Below are 17,068 nucleotides of genomic sequence, written 5' to 3' on the forward strand. Positions count from 1 at the left end.
TTAGAACAAAACATTTGAGGACCGGCATATTTAACAAACAGTTTGCAGTAGTAAAACTATATTGAAGTATGTGTTTGATCGAAAGGTTAGTCTTTGAAATGTTTTTTGAATCTCCATTGCTTTTAAATGCAGAGATTATAGATAATTGATAAAGATAATTTGAATTTGAATGATAGGTGCAGAAACCACGGTATTTCCCTTTATGAGTTAATGTATGATCACAGTTATTATTTGAGCGTTTTCAGTTATTTAATGGTCGGTTACAATATTGTAATCAGTAACGAATAATTTCCTTAAATGTATTATGTAGTAAGAAGTTTAATATTTACCACTCAAAGAAGATTTTTGTTATACGTGTGTATGTATTGATTTTAAATACGAGTGCCACTTTAACCAAATATATTTAGATCGTAGTTCTTAAGTCAGAACTTTCCCTTGATAACCTTTGTATGGAACATATATGGGACAAAGACATTTGTATTGTCTAAAATCTGAAGTCAATGAACTAAAGTAAGGTTGTCACATATAACATGACTTTCTCCGCCTTATCTTAAAGGGCCACATTATCAGTTTATACTTGATATATATTAATTGTATGCATTGTTATGTTTAACACATTCAATTCTAGTGATAAAGAGCAGGACAACATTATACTTTATAATCAATTAATAGTAACATGGCGACTGATTCCGCAGTTGAAAAAGCGCCAAAATATTACTAATATATTTCTATGTGTACATAATTACTTCATTCTGTGTTTCGATTATCATAGTTAAATGAGTTGAACATAATAACGCAATTTATTAAAAGCACATTTTGTGGCTTTATCATGTAACACCTTTATCCTGCTCCTTTAGAAATAATACATCTAGCTGCACTCAGATCCTCTTTAATGGTTATATATAGACATTTCCTCTTATAAAATAGTTCTTGTGTTTTGAAATAATTTTGTTAAGAATATATTACATTAATCGCAACAGTTCAAGTCTAGTTTATGATTTTAACGAGGTTTATATGGATTATGAACATATCTATTCTCTAGAGGGATTCAAACTACACTAGTTGGTGCAAAGTTGTTTACTCAATTTAGTTCACAACAAATTTACCGGACTTACCATAATTTCTTAACACTTACTCATTTTACAACAATTTCGAAACAAGTTGTTACAATATTCAGTTAATCATGCTCGTTGCAATGTTGGAAACAACCTGCCATTCACGTGCGCAACAGCATTTATTTATGCCATCGGTAGTTGTTTTGTTAAAATGCTGCTTGATGTAAACAACTATAATTAACTTCCAATCCGCTATCATGATAGTGAGGGTGTGCGAACACGAGGGTGTGCGAACACGTTTCATCCTTAATATGCTTTAGACACAGACCCAGCCCGCAAGTGTAAAGCAATATTGGAACAACGGTTTTAAATGTTGTATCGTTCTTCATTCAGGATGTTACCTGATAAATGGCACGAACAGTACGTTCGACCCAGGACAAGGGTCTCACCATGGGTCTCAAATCGACTACCAAGCTTCTGGTATGGTTATAAATCCTAATTTCATACATGAGCTATTTCGAATATACATCAACGGAAAATGACAGATGTTATGTCTTTCAGATGATAATTTGTATTTCAGAAATGAGCATAGTCATTAAATGAAGGCATCAACTGATATTGTTCCTAATAACAAGCTATAGGTGTATACAACGCTTTGTTCAGATTCAAGTTATGTTTACAATGATATTACAACATTATTCGTTGCCACGATGTTACACAGGAGTTTGGTCTTGTGTTATGGGGGAATCCTGAGTTCCCTGAGGAAACCCACTTGTCAGGCTTGGTGACCACAAACCAAACTGGACAATTGCTTTTGCTAAGGGTATCATTTTTGTTTAAGAAATTTGTAGAGTATAATAAATATTTGTCACAGTTTTGAAAATTGTGCTCACTCTCCAAATATAATGTCAGGTTATTCAGGGTTCATACACAGTTTAATTTACTTAGTTCAAGAAATGAACAAACGTTCTGTTCTCATATAGTTTGCTGTTTCTGTTCAGGATTTCAAAACATTTAACCAGGCTTACACCAGAAGAAAAAAAAAACACTTTGCTTATTCACTATTAAAATATAGCTTTGGTGCTTACTCGGTGAAATAGATGGCAATTATACACTGAAACAAAAAGGTCGAAATATTAGTCAATTGTCATTTAAGTGCATTACATGTCTAAATTGAATAATGACGTCAAATCAAACGGTTCTAAGGTAGGCTTATCAAGCATGCGGTATGCTTCATTATTAGATGTAATGATTATTCCTTTCAATTTGATAACGGTACGGGATTGTGCGGGTAATTAAGAAGCATACGGGTAATGCCTTGGGCAACATGTACGATCATAATCAGTCTTGTATCGCTATAATATTCTATAACGGTACGGTACTGTACGGGAAATATAGAATCATACGGGTCTTACCTTGGGTCACATATTTTATCATTATCAGTCTGGTATCTCTAAAACAGACGTTATTATAAAACGGTACGGTACGGTACGGGTAATTGAGAATCATACGGATAATGCTTTGGGCAACATGTATGATCATTATCAGTCTTGTATCTCAATTTTAGACGTAATTCTATAACGTATGGGCCTGTACAGGTTATCGAGAATCATACGGGTCTTATCTTGGGCCACATTTCCAATCATTACCAGTCTGGTATCGCAATTTTAGACGTAATTCGAAAATCCATTTCAGTTAAAGAGTTTTTGAGGATATGCACCAACCAGTCTACAAATAAATACTATTTTATATTAGATCGATATTGTAAACCCAAATACCTCCAAAAATTTGTTTCGCTGTTCGAACAGGATAAATGGTGGCCTTTTGTCATGTTAATCTCCTCAATAGTTGAAAGTTGCTCTTAATTAAATCGAATGTTTTACATAGTAATAGTCATAAACAATGTGAAACCATAAACCAAAATTGAACTAATGGCGGTCCTATCAGACAACATTGTGTCCATTGCTTACATGGACTTTATTTTGCATTAACCTCAGAACATATGAAATATTTATTTTAGGTAATGGTGTCCACTGCTTCAATTGTGACGATATGACACACCTCAAGTATTGCGACAGGGTGACAACATGTAGGGAAAACGAGGTGAGTGGTTAAAATAGTGTTAGATGATTCCGTTATTTTACGAGCTCATGGATGGTACCTGTATGTGTTGTTAAATTTTATGAATCACCATAACACTATGACAGTTTGCTCACGTGGAGGAAAAAAAGATGAATCATAAAAGCGTTCGTGTTATATATGCATGTGTGCATTTTACATGTTGCATGATTTATCATATGTTTTGGGACAGCATGATCTATTGGTTCGAATATGAGACAGTTAACGATAGTTCATGTAATGTGTTTTTGATATATGTGTGCATTCTACTATCTTAGAATTGCGTCATGAATTTTGCTCAAAACTACTTATTAATAAACGACTATACTATTTTTAATCAGATATATTTGCTTGCTTTGAATGTTCGTTCGCTTGAGAATATCTCGATGGTCCCTGCAGACGTGTTTCGACTGTAATTGTTCAATTTGACCTTCAGGTTTGCTACGTCCAGAGCTACTCCAAGGGTCTCGACGCCATTCGCTACAAGTCTGGCTGCACAGATAAGCTAGTAATTGATTTAATAGATACGTAGCAGTTGTTAGGTTATAAAAGTCAGTAACCTGCCTGTTTTGAACATTGGCACAAGGCGTAGTACTCGCAGCGCATGGTTAATAAACAGAACTGACTGTCCATTTATTAGATGTTCTGTATTTCGCATTAAGTGTACTGTGGGCCGTAGCCCTGTGCATTATTTTTAAATCAAATGTCAGCACGCACAGGATTTTGACAATATTTGAACGACAATATGTCCAAGTTAAACGTGTACAATAATGTTTCCTTAGTTCGTTTTAAGGCTCTTAAAAAAGAACTATTTAGTTCAGTGTCATATTTTAATTAATTTCACATCGCGAACACCAAAGATAAAAATGTTCAACAAATACTACGCTAATTGTTAAATATAGCTTTTGGTGTCCAATCGGATATATGCAATTTCACGATCTTATTTCATTTCACGAGTTTCATAGAACAACATATTTTCAGGACTGGCGAATCAATAATTTTTCTATGATCACGAATGTGTTTTTCCCTTTTATAAGGAACGTTAAAATGTTACATTGCACGATTTCTCTCATCGTCGGCAACCACAGTACTTTCTTCTGTTACACTTCATACATACAATTGACTGAAAAAATCTCGTTTTAATGAATATGTATGAGGCAGGGGAGACAACTCTTCTTCCAATGAATTTGCATGTTACAGTCAAATATTGCTCAAAAACTTTTCAGTTTCAGTAGCCTTTGTGGCTGTGTGGTATTGACTACCACCAAATATTATTGTACGTACATGTAAAAGGCTGACCCGGCTTAAGTCCGCAATTCGCCAGAATATTTTTCAATCGTAAAGCATATGGTACTTTGCGGGACCAATGAAACCGCCTCATTAATTATTCATGATTAAGAGATTTTCTTTGCCAAATTGCCACGGTACACAATGAAGCATAACGAATTGTGTTTAGGGGATATTTGGCGATGGGTTTCTCTGTTGTCTTACCTTGACCGTAGATTGTATGAATGTTTTACCATGCGATCAAATCAGATAAAATCGAATTATATTTACTTGTATATTGACGGCATTAAATCAATTCTATTACCTGAGAGCATTGATCACCTGAAAAAGTTATCGCAACACTTTTTTATTGGCGGATATCGCGGCAATCAAAGTGTAAATGATAAAAATAATAATTGTTCTGAACTTGGTCAAAGTAAAGTTAGCTTTGTATTTATTTAATTTCAAACTCGTTACTGCTATAGAAGACTTATGGATGCACTTACCGTCTGCTTTTTCTAACAAGATTTGAAACACTTGTCACAGCTGTACTTATTCATGTCTAAATTGTGAGAACGTTATAAAATATTGCGCGCTTTGAGAAAACAACGGTTTCGTTAATCACGTTGTTAACTTAAATAAAGTTCTGAACAATCGGCCTATTTTCTAACATTCACAGCGCCAATCTACTTATTGATGCATTATGTCTCCACTGCAGCGTTGTAGGAGTCACGGACTATCCGGCTGCTTTGAATGCTGTAATGGGAGTTACTGCAATATACGAGGGTCTAAGGATGATGGTAAGTATTTTAAAGTTGTAGTAAAATATTAATACACGATAATGACAAATGAATATAAATATTTGAATACGTAAATGTGTCATTATGAGGTGTACCGCGTTAAGCAACAAGAAGGTTTTGTAGATGGGTTTCGGCCTGTTTATTGTAGAATCATATAAAATAATATCATATCAAATAACTTACTTACACAAACATTGTGAATATCAGTAATAATATCCTTGATTTTCCAAAACTGTCGGACTCTTGACGCAGTTATATTGTTTCCAGAAATGAAAGAAGACTTTTTGCATGCTTTTCGATGAAATTTGCAGTTTTATCAGCGAAATAGCAACATTGAGAATATCAATCAGATATATTCACTGCTAGATAAGGATTGAAAATATTAACTTTAAGAACAAAAATTAAGTCAAGTGTAGTTACTTCTCCGTGATCAAACCCTAATACATCACATTTAAATCATTTCTTTTTAGACATATGTGTTTACGAAAAAGTATATAATTTACTTTTTATTAGAAAAATATTTAAAAAAATGTCAATCCTTTTTCTTTTTGATAAAATGGTCGGTAGGACATGTCTTAGTTTACTTATCGCCAACTGAGGGGTGGTGACGTTTTCACAGGCAGATGTAGCGTGTCAACATCCAACTATAAATTACAGCTCAACGTAGACACACGGCAACGAAGTCCATTTTCCCTTGAATTTCGCCGCCAAAAGGTCGCAGTGTTTTCGTACTGGTAGGGCTATGTTAATTGACAGAAATGCCGTTACCACGTCTCCGAGTGTACGGGTGTATAACATGGTCCAAAGACCAACGTTCTGCTTTGATTGTTCCCACCAACGTATAGATAATGAAACTTCGCCTGTTTTGTATTCACTGTAGCACAGTTATACCTTCCTTTTCAGTGTTTTCATCTACTACAGGCCAGCGAAGTTGACTATGCTTTTAATGCCTCCACAAAAGGTGGATGCTCTTAAATTGTTGATTGATTACAGGTATGGTTGGGATATCTCAGAGAGGGCCGTTCTGTTTTGAATGTGGTCACACTGGGGCCGGAGATGTATGTGAAACCGTCCGCTTGTGTTCCGTGACTGAGGTACCTTAAACGTTGCCAATTTTCTGATCATTACTCACTGTATTAAAATGTTTTAAACTTCAGTCCCTTAATGATTAAAGGGACCATTCACCAGACGATACTATTGTAAGATAAATATGTCAAAATTGTTAATACAATTGATAATATTTTGTAAAATGCATTGAATCGTAATTACTGATCAATCACAGCGCTTACAACATATGTCGATTTTGCCCTATTTTCTCAATGCAAAATTTACTGGGTTTGTCTACCACGTATTTTCCAGCAAATTAAAATATAGCCTCTGTATATGTATATGTACTAATCATGGGACCTTCACATGCTAAATATACACACTATTAACTGGGAAAACATTATGTCATATTTTTAAAAAGTTAAACTCAGTTGATACAGTGATAACATATTGTTTAATCATGCGGAGTAATGAATCATGGGCCTCATACTACATCGTATTGATAATTCTAGGCTTACTTTGTGAAAGTACCGTATTTGAAGATTTTTGGACCATCTGGTCTTCAATCTCTCTTTACACTCAAAAAGAGAACCGATGGAATCTGAAATAAAGCAAACATGAAAACCATGTTAATAATGAAATGCATTATACAATTAAGTACTGTTTATTATCGCACAAAGTTCAAAACCAATCATCGATACAAATTGGACACCCATTAACGATCAAAGATAAAAAGAGAAAAAATAAACTTATATTTTTTTTTTATATAATTCAAAATGGAAACAACACACACTGAATGCAATATACATGAATTAAAAAAAAAACAATTGTTTTTAATCACTTATAATAATATTCATTAATAATTAAGAGTATACAAGTGTATTTAATGGTTTGCAAAATAATAAGGTTTGCTTAACCGATTATGCTCGATGTTGAGCACTCATTGACGAATATTCTACTATATTCTTCCAATTACCCAGCTAACGACACCAATGGCGTAGGGTATGCAACTTTAACGTTCGTGTTAGAACCAAGTAATAATATATTTCCAGGCGTGCTTGATTGAGGAGTATAAGTGGGGTGAAAATGACAGACACTTCATTACGGGATGCACTGACGCTCAGGTGTGTATAATAAAACCAAGAACTGTCTGAACACAATATGCTTAATTATTCTGTCGTTGAATGAGTGTTTCTTGTGATAATAAAATAATGTCGTCTTTCGAAGTATCGCTATGATATGCAGTTACATCCATTCATTGTTCTAGCAATGCAATGTAAACGCATATTTTGCTGAAAAAATATGCCGTAAAATCAGACCCTGCCGTTCTGCAATTGTATGGGCCGCGGTAATTTTCGTTTTTTTAGTAACTCGTTTAGCACTGTATTCATACCTGAAGTTACACAATGAATAAACCGGAAACAAAGATTGAGTCTGTCTGTTATCATTTATGTACCTTTCTGACATTCCAATCGGTCCTGGTCAGTTTTATTCCTATTTTAGTTTAAACATTCTATATTTTACAAGGGTGTGATGAAAGCTAATACTAAGTCTCTCTCGTTGGAACGATGTTGCGCGAGAGTGTTGTCATGTGTTGTGGGGGGGGGGGGGGGGCACGGAGAAAACACACTTGTTTTGCTTTAGCCACTGCGCTAATCGGACTACCAATTCCTATTTTGTTGTTCTAGCTGTGCAGTAATACAAGAAAACGAGCCGTGGCTGAGCTGGACAGGGAAGGGAGAAATATGCCGGTCTGCTCTCACTGTTGTACAACAGATTTCTGCAACTCAAACTGCACAGATGCCAGCATAATCCCGGGTGTAATTGGTAAGAATTATTATATCAAACAGAAAATTGAAACCCAACTAGAACATCGTTCTAGGGAGTTATGACTAATCACTTTCCTTTTCTGTTTTAACATGTTCAGTTTTTAAAGTGACACTCTTATTCAAAATCAATACATACACATGTAAGACAAACATCGATAAACCTTTCACTACTTACTAAATTATGCATTGCAGGAAAATATATATATATTATATATTTTTACAAGATTGTTACCGTGTATTTAATAGCAAAAAGCGCAAACATATTAAATGATTGGCGAATGTTATAAGATTTACTGTGGTCTACTACAGTCTCATAAGGTAGAAATACAGTGTTTTATGCTCATTTCTGTCAAATTTAACTCGGTATCCTTCGTAGACATTTATTCATTCTTTTTGGAATATTAAAGCAGTATTATTAATTGTGGTAAAATTTAACCGGGAATAAGAGTGCATTTTAAAACTGATGTTCAACCATAATTTGCACAGAATATCAAGTGCATGATGGAAATATCCGTTCATACCGAATCAAACCAACATATATTACATTCCATCAAGAGGTGTTTTGGTTAATATATATTTGATTAAATACATTAATGAAGGTTAAGTTAAAAACAACATTATACAATCAATATTTTAAAGATTCAGTTTAATGTGGTATTTCTGTTGCAGGGTGAAGGATGTTCCAAGCTAAAACGGATTTCTTGAGAGTGTACACATGTTCATTAAACCAAACTGAATATGTACGATTTGTGTTTTGTATATACCCAATTAAAGTACATGTATATATCATAATAAAGAAAGTATATACAGTATATTCTCGTCGAAAACGTTTTGAGACACAAACCATCAGCCGGTTTTGCGAAATATTAAGACGAGAAAACAGTTTTTCTCCTCAAGTGGGTGTTCTCTAATGATGATGATAAACATATCTTGCAAGCCCTATATACTGTCGCCATAATTTTCGCGTGTATTATTGTTTTGAATGGTAGAAATAAAGAAGTGTAATTGATAAATGCTGCCAAAGTAAAGTGATAATGCCACAGCTCTAAAGTTAGCGTAGCAGACTTACCAAAATAGAACTACAATTATTTAAAGTTCTATAAAGTAAAACAAATATTAATTATGTTACGGCTCAGAAACGGCAATTCTATTAAATCGGTATGGAATAACACAAAAGGAGTTTGAGGATTTTGCACATCAGTCACACCAAGTTTACGATCATTTGAAACTTTTAATTGATTCATATGCGAGATGATTATCTGACTAAATTAAATACGTAGGTTTGATATTTTGAAGCCATTTCATAAAGTGTCAATGCAATTCATCGGGTTGTTGCTGATACATGCTTACATGCAAATCCTAAACCAGAAGTTTAAAGTCGAATAATAAAGGTTTGCATGATGTGAAAATAAGAGTGAGCTTAATTGATCAATTAAGAAGGTTGGGTTGTTTAGAACCACCACTGTAAATGGTATGAATGCAGCACATCAAGTAAATGCGCATATATTAACCTTACGTTGCTTGTTGCAAACCCTTAACCAGCAGTCATCAATCGAACAATAATAGGCTATAATTTGCATTTAAATACAGAGTGTTATTTCGTTTTTTTGATGGATGGGTGCACTTTTCTAAAGTTTCGATGAAATACATTATGCATCTTCTGAGATATTGACTAACAAATGCTTACATGCATTTTAAACCTTTATGGGTAGCCGATGCAAGGGTGAGTACATAGTATTTCTCTCTGTTACGTAAATTAAAAACAAACAAATTAACAAACAAACTGACAATGCTAGAGGGACGACGGGGAAACTGGTGTGATAACAGAATACAATACAAAAAATAGAGCTGAACTAATTAAAACTCTTGATTGTTATACTCAGTAGTTTAACAGAAAAATATAAGTATTAACTTCTTTATTTGCAACGCACATATGACAACATGATACGAAGTGTGTCAATTACAATGTTTAGAATTTTGGAAGTATAAACATGGATATAATGACGTTTTTGAAAATTAATTCAGTTTACATATGTTTGAACAAATTATTGTGCCTATATAGATAGTAACCGTTGATAACTTGAAATAATTTGAAAATTGTCTTATTCAATATAACACATTTTTACACGGATTTGAAATTTTCAGAGAAACACGATACAAGCTTAAATGGTTACCAGATGTCGGTAACGATTTAAGATTATATATTTTGAACCAACTTTAGAAATATTTAAAATAACAGCTATATTGATTTTATTTTTTTTATTTTAAGGAAATAACTACTTTAAATATTCATGATAGTGTCTGAGATATCTAGCAAGCTCTACTTGATTATGCCAATTTCCCATCTAAAGGCATCTGTAATCTGTAAATACAAATCCAGGATTTATATTAATAATAAATTCCAAAAATAAATAAATAAAAAAGATATAAATACAATTACATATAGTTCACATTCAAAAGATTTGTTCTCAGTTTATGTCTACGCAAGTATCTGATACATGCCGACACTATCCAAGGGACGTGACAAAAACAACTGTGCATACAATTTCACTCTCTTCACGATCATCTGTACATTCTTTGCTCACAATATACGAACTCCACTTACAAAAAATATAAACACACATTCACGAGTAATGATAAGTATAATTGCATATGTTTTGATAAGAGTCCTATAATTTTCGCACTCAGAGAACGACGTCGGAAGTATGTGATTCGAACAGAAACTGTCCAATTGATACACCATACAAACTTTGTACCACATTTAAATATTAACTTGAAAGGTAGAACTATAATAAAAAATAAACCCCTTCGACATTATATAGTTAAGTTTGCAATATTCATCTTCAGAAGGTGTAAATGCTATAACTATCACTATAAAAATAAGTGAATGCGCAATTCATTTCCCGTCATTTTAATTTTAAAAACAAACAGTCAAACCTCTATTAGTTAATCTTCTTGCACCAATGACCGAAACTTTATTACAAACAAATATATGCTGTGTTTTGTTAAAAAAAAACATTACAGGAAAAAAGAGTTCAAGCAAAATCTGCATCAAACAGACGAGGCCAAAATGGTGAGCTTGGCCACTTTGGAACTACTAAAATATGTGTGTTTTACAAGCCAACGCTTGTATAATATTTTACTGACTAAATGTAAGGGGGGGGGGGCAAGCCAGTTGTGATCGTTTCTCCAATTTTGGGTAACACTGTTGACAGCCTCTGTTTCAAGAAACGAGGAATCGTAATTGTAACGTGCAACTTTTCTATTTACATTGGCGAACAAATCAATCGTGAAGGGCCCCAAAATACCTTTGGGATAATGGAAAAAAGCCTTTCATTTATCAGTGTTTCTGTTTTTACTTTTGTCATCAGAAAAACTATTTAACTCTTTAGGTACCGATTGAATCTCGACATCTATATTCTTGATGAAGCAAATACCAAAAATACGTAACGCCAATTCGTGCAGTTCTTATTTGGGCGGCCTACCTTAACTTCTTGCACACATGTATAAGAATCGGATAACCATTGTATAGATTTTCGTGCAAGAATTTCAACATAATTTCTTAGTGCTAAAAATAGCACCTTTAAGTTCATTCAAAGGTGAAGATCTTTGTCGGACCACATATCATGAAATATTAAGCATGTACATCTTGCAATAAAACCATTACATCTAGCATCGAGCGATATGAACTTTCAAACGTCAATGGGTGCATTTACAGAAATAATTTTGCAATTTTTGTTGTCAATACTGTCCATCCAGAAGTCATGTCCTGAAACACACATATTTTCTGAGGGTATTGCAAACCTTTTATCCAAAGAGGCACGAGAAGTAATTACTAGATACAAAAATATAGTCATAAGTCTAGCGAGATTACCGTATGAATCATTTTCAATAGACAACTGTAGACTCTCCCAGATTAAACCTTTTCACTCAAGTATTTGAACTGAATACCAGATTGATTTTACATTGTTTATCAGCAGACATGCATTAGGTTAATTTTTCTGACATTCTTTGCATCCTCAATTGTACTTTCAATATTCTTATTCGTGCCACAACCATCATAAAGGAATATCACGATTTTAATTGCATTGTATCTCCAATCTCACAAATTCACGCAACGTTGTAACAAAATAAAAAAGGGGCGCTACTTAAATAGAACGGTATCACTGTACAACAATAGTACTTTCCCTTTATAATAAAACCCCACACGTACGATGTCCTTGTAAAAATGTGATAGTATCGTTTCGACAAATCAAATTTTTAACAAACACTTTTTTATCAAAATAATCTAATTCCTGTTTTCTAATCTTCAGATGTTATTTTTTCTTTCCAAATACATTTATATACAAAATCTAAAATTAATATTTTCTTTCTGTCATAATTCACAGACCCATTTTAGTGACTTGCCACGTGCAGAATTGTTTGACCTTTAGTAATAAAACCATTTTCGAGCATGCCATCTACAGTTCCTGAGCAAAATTCAAATTTAATAATGCAGATTTCTTATTGTTAGAAGTTAGAAGTCTATATCCGTGCCCGATAGTAACTATAACATCAAAATTTCCACCAATAGTGTTCCAACAGTCGCTTTGATCATGAAAATACTTGACTATACCATTTTCTAGTCTTTTGCCGTCTGGATGTCTTGTGTTTCAGGCTTTTCCTCAGTGTTCGTATTTTTAAAAGATCTTCATTTAAAGTTCTCTAGCTGAGTATCAACTATTGTAGTAACAAACCAAATGCCTGAACAAGGTCTTCCTTATCCTTGAGAGACTACCTTTCTCTCCAACACGTGACATTTAACTCCTATTTGCGGCGGTCCACTGTGGCCAGGTTCAGACTCCTTTTCCGATACTCCGTCTTCTATGTTGCCGGCAAAAATAAAATCGCAGTAGAAATAAATTATGGTAAAGAACTACTCAACCTTTAAATGCCAGAAATGAAAAGTTTATAAGAAACGCTGTTATTCTAAAAGATGTGTAATACACCCTACTTGTTAGTCGAAAATTAAACAATCAAATCAGCATACCATTTAATACTAATTTTCCTTGAGGACAATGTAAAATGTTTTATACCCAATTGTACCATATCAAATTTAAACGCAGTACCATATTTAATCTTATCAATTCCGATAATAAATGCATACTTGTATATTCACGCACAACGAAATAACAATATCTCATTTTAATGACCATTTGTTTTTCTGAGTACAGTCGAACCTAGGTATGTTGATAACATTTTTGTTATACAATACATTACCTACTTATTTGCCTTGTCTTTTAAATTATCAATACGCCGATATTTTGATTAATATTCAGGCTCTTCAGATTTGTATATAAAGAGGGTTATGAAGTTATACTAAGTCGCTGGTGGGATCCCAATTGTAAATGGTACTCGTTAATACATCTCGTCTATACGCTTAATCTATTACGATTGAACTTTATTATATTATCTATTGCTTGATCACTTTCCAATCTAACTGCGGCTACACCACCCTGATTGTTATTGCATAGCCTTACAAGGACTCTGTTGCCCAATCATAATGTCAGTAGCGTAACAAAGGCGTGATATTAATAACACGAAAATAAAGCGATAATCCTTAACATTGTTTAAAATAACATAAGTATATATTCAGCTTTCGATTATGCTAAACTATTGCTGTTTTGTTCATACTTTGCGCACAATTCAAATATTTAAAAACGGAACAGCAAAACTCACAACCTAAACTTTTGTATATGTTTCTTGAGTTACAATATACTAAATCCCAGGAGGGAAAACACTTGAATCTCGCTTAATTTTGTTATGATAAGAAGTGCACTCGAACCTCATGAAATGAATTATATAATTTATTTAAACAGAAGCTATAATTGAAAATTAGTTTCTTTTATGTGTGTTGAGGTAAAACCTGATAGTTTAACTGTGAACATTTAATAAACTGATCATCCGAGAAAGTAATAACGATTCTTGTTTCCTTTGGCAATTTCAAGACCACGAGGACCCTAACAGATTCCGTATATTTAATTTATGTGATCCCAGTTCATTATTGTTTTAACAACGTACCAGCTTTAAAAGTGACTGTCATTTTTGGGATCACAGCTAAATCTTTATAAAACTACCTAACACAAAATTGCATTTTAAGATAAATATACGGCCTTGATTTGCGCTATGTTTAAGCAGAAATTAAAGCAGTTTAAACCTGCTGAGGTTTACTTTTTGAAAGATGAGATTTGTAAAGTACATGTTTGACGAAGTTTTTGGGTTAGGTTAAAAGACACATACTAAAATAAAAATAACAACTTGCGCAGTGTTCTTTAATATGAGGGTGCCAATGATATGACACACAAACATATTTTGGTCTTAATTTTGGAAATGAACAATATCTTTACTCAATAAAAATAGATAAATAGTGCAATGCTTGAAAAATCTAAAAATGTTGTATAACAAATAGACTCTTTATGAAACTGTACAAGTAAAGTTAGTATGACGATTTAGACTTTTGTGTATGAACTGTTTTTTTTGTTTGTTTTAAAGATCATACGGAGGTAAGAAAAGAAATTTAACATACTTTAATACTGTTGTCAGCCAACATTTAGCCATTTTGCTATTTATTGCAATCATTTAGCTAAGCTAAGTTTTCATTTCGATAATTGGCGTGTACATAGTTCACGTTTCTTTTTAAGCATACGTATAGTAGAGAAATGAATTAGCCTCATTCTTATAAATATGTGTTGTACATGAATGCTTACCTCACCTTTATTAAGAGCTAAGATATTATTTCAAAACACTCGAAACAAGGCGCTTGTCTTTATATTGTTATCAATACCATAGTATTGACATCGGGAACCCATAATCAAGTGCATTTACAAACTGCGTGGGGTTATAATAGGTACCAGTTGGGATCCCATATATGAAGTGTGTTTAAATATCCGTGTAGTTATAAATAGTTTCAAATGGAATCCAGGTGTTTAAAGGAACTTATCCGGAGGTTATATCGCTTATAATATACGTTCAAATCGTGTTACAGTTATATTTTGTTTTTCTTCAAAATCTACTGTGCAACTGACACGTACTCATTTGTACAGGATGTTTTAATTTTATTTTTTAACTTTATACCTGAATCCCACTAAACAGCATTTAAACATAAACGTGTTGTTCTGTTAATACCATAAGTATGTTATATTTACTTTCGACGCAAATACACCATTGTTATAAGTGTCTTTGGTATCCATGTCGTTTCATTCAGCCGTCAGTAGTGGTGTTAAACTGTGACGCTCGATGATCCTTACTAATAATGATACCATCGGATATGACTTTTTAGAGTGATAACAAATAGTGTGCTATTAATTTTCTTTTTAATGTCCTTTACACGGTCAAAATACATTTTCTGCAGGTTAAACATTTGTACTTTATTTCATTTCAACTCATTTATGACATACATCGGAAATAACTTTGTAGAGTGATTACAAATAGTGTGCTATTTATCTTCATTTAATGCCCTTTACACGGTCGAAATAAAATATCTGCAGGTTAAACCTTTGTACTTTATTTCATTTCAACTCATTTATGAAATACATCGGAAATTACTTTGTAGAGTGATTATAAATAGTGTGATATTTTTCTTTCATTTAATGCCCTGCAGGTTAAACTTTTGCACTTAATTTCAATTAAAATCATTCATGAAATACTATTTTTGCAATTCCCATAGATCATGATTCCAATATTTGTATTCGGTGGATTTAAAAATTGATTCTGCTCGCAAAACACTTTTAAAATGCTACCAAACATGGTATTGAGTAACCACACATCGAGGTTTCACAAACTTGTAAAGTGAATATCTAAATACATTTCAAAATAAAACGCTCAATTTAACCCGACAATGTCCTTTAAAGATCGCAATGTAAATAACGCTGGGAATCCATATTTTACATGACAAACCTTGTTTGCTTGGATGCGGATTGAGGTGGACAAGTAAAATTGTGAGTAAATGTTTTAAATATGATGTAAGATGACAAAAGAACTTTCGTTTGTTTGAATGTCATTGAAATAGCTATTGTTTAAAATTGTCTGTAATACGCTTGTCAGCCAATATTCAGCGCTTTTGTTATTTATTTCAATCATTAGGCTTAGCAAAGTTTCCATTTCGATATTTGGCGTGTGAATAGTTTACGTTTCCTTTTTAAACATACGTATGGTATAGAAATGGATTAGCATCATTTTTATATGTCTTGTACATGAAAACTTATCAACCCTGTATTAAGAGATTAGACACTCTTTCAAAAATGCGATACAAGGCGGTACATAGTATTGAAATTTGGATCCCATGAATGAAGCGCGTTAACAAAGTGCGTGTAGTTATAATAGGTATCAGTTGGGATCCCAAGAATGAATCGCGTTTGGTATATCCGTGTAGTTATAAATAGTTTCAGCTGGGAACCCGTGGTTAAAGGTACTTATCCGTATGTTATATCTGGTTTAAAACTTGTGTAAACATGTACTGTTTAATTCTCATCTATCAATTAATACACTTTAGCTTATTTATCTGTTTAAACATAGCGCAAATCAAAGCCGCTGAACTTTCTTAAGATATGTTTCGTGGCATTTAGTTATAAATGATTTAGCTGGGATCCCATAGTATAAAGGGGATATCGTGTTATTGATATATACAAACTCAGTAGCCAAAAGTTTAAAAAACAAAAAGTGTTGTTCTGTTAATATGATTATTATGTTATATTAATTTACGACAAAGATAATCCATTTTTACAAATGTCTTTAGTACCCATGTGGACAAATAAGTCGTTTCATTGAGCCGTCGGTAATGGTGTTAAACTATGGTGCTTTGAGGCCCCATATAATGCAATCTCATTAAAATCATATCGTGACGTTCACTTCATTTCATTACGTTATGTGCGATCTAAGAACATGACGTTAGAGGTCACCTCAAGTTAACCTTTAT

At 33.2% G+C, this 17,068-nt stretch overlaps 1 protein-coding gene and 2 long non-coding RNA genes across 4 annotated transcripts in view; all 3 read left to right on the forward strand.

Annotated features, from left to right (window-relative positions):
• The first annotated feature begins 3,094 nt into the window (after positions 1 to 3,094).
• On the forward strand, positions 3,095 to 5,242 carry LOC128221336 (uncharacterized). Its single transcript, XR_008258969.1, has 3 exons — positions 3,095 to 3,158; positions 3,610 to 3,681; positions 5,158 to 5,242. It is a non-coding gene; the product is annotated as an uncharacterized LOC128221336 (long non-coding RNA).
• Positions 5,243 to 7,336: 2,094 nt separating this feature from the next.
• LOC128221335 (uncharacterized) lies at positions 7,337 to 8,828 on the forward strand. The gene is made up of 3 exons (XR_008258968.1): positions 7,337 to 7,410; positions 7,975 to 8,113; positions 8,785 to 8,828. It is a non-coding gene; the product is annotated as an uncharacterized LOC128221335 (long non-coding RNA).
• Positions 8,829 to 15,992: 7,164 nt separating this feature from the next.
• LOC128221325 (uncharacterized) overlaps positions 15,993 to 17,068 on the forward strand; it is a 56,916-nt gene continuing 55,840 nt past the window's right edge. The window contains exon 1 of one of the 2 annotated variants that reach the window (XM_052929878.1): positions 15,993 to 16,091. The gene's annotated coding sequence lies outside the window, so the exon portion shown is untranslated. The remainder of the gene's footprint in view (positions 16,092 to 17,068) is intronic. The other variant, XM_052929879.1, reaches the window with a different exon arrangement.

This window comes from Mya arenaria, chromosome 16 (genome assembly GCF_026914265.1).
Source record: "Mya arenaria isolate MELC-2E11 chromosome 16, ASM2691426v1".
Classification (NCBI taxonomy): domain Eukaryota; kingdom Metazoa; phylum Mollusca; class Bivalvia; order Myida; family Myidae; genus Mya; species Mya arenaria.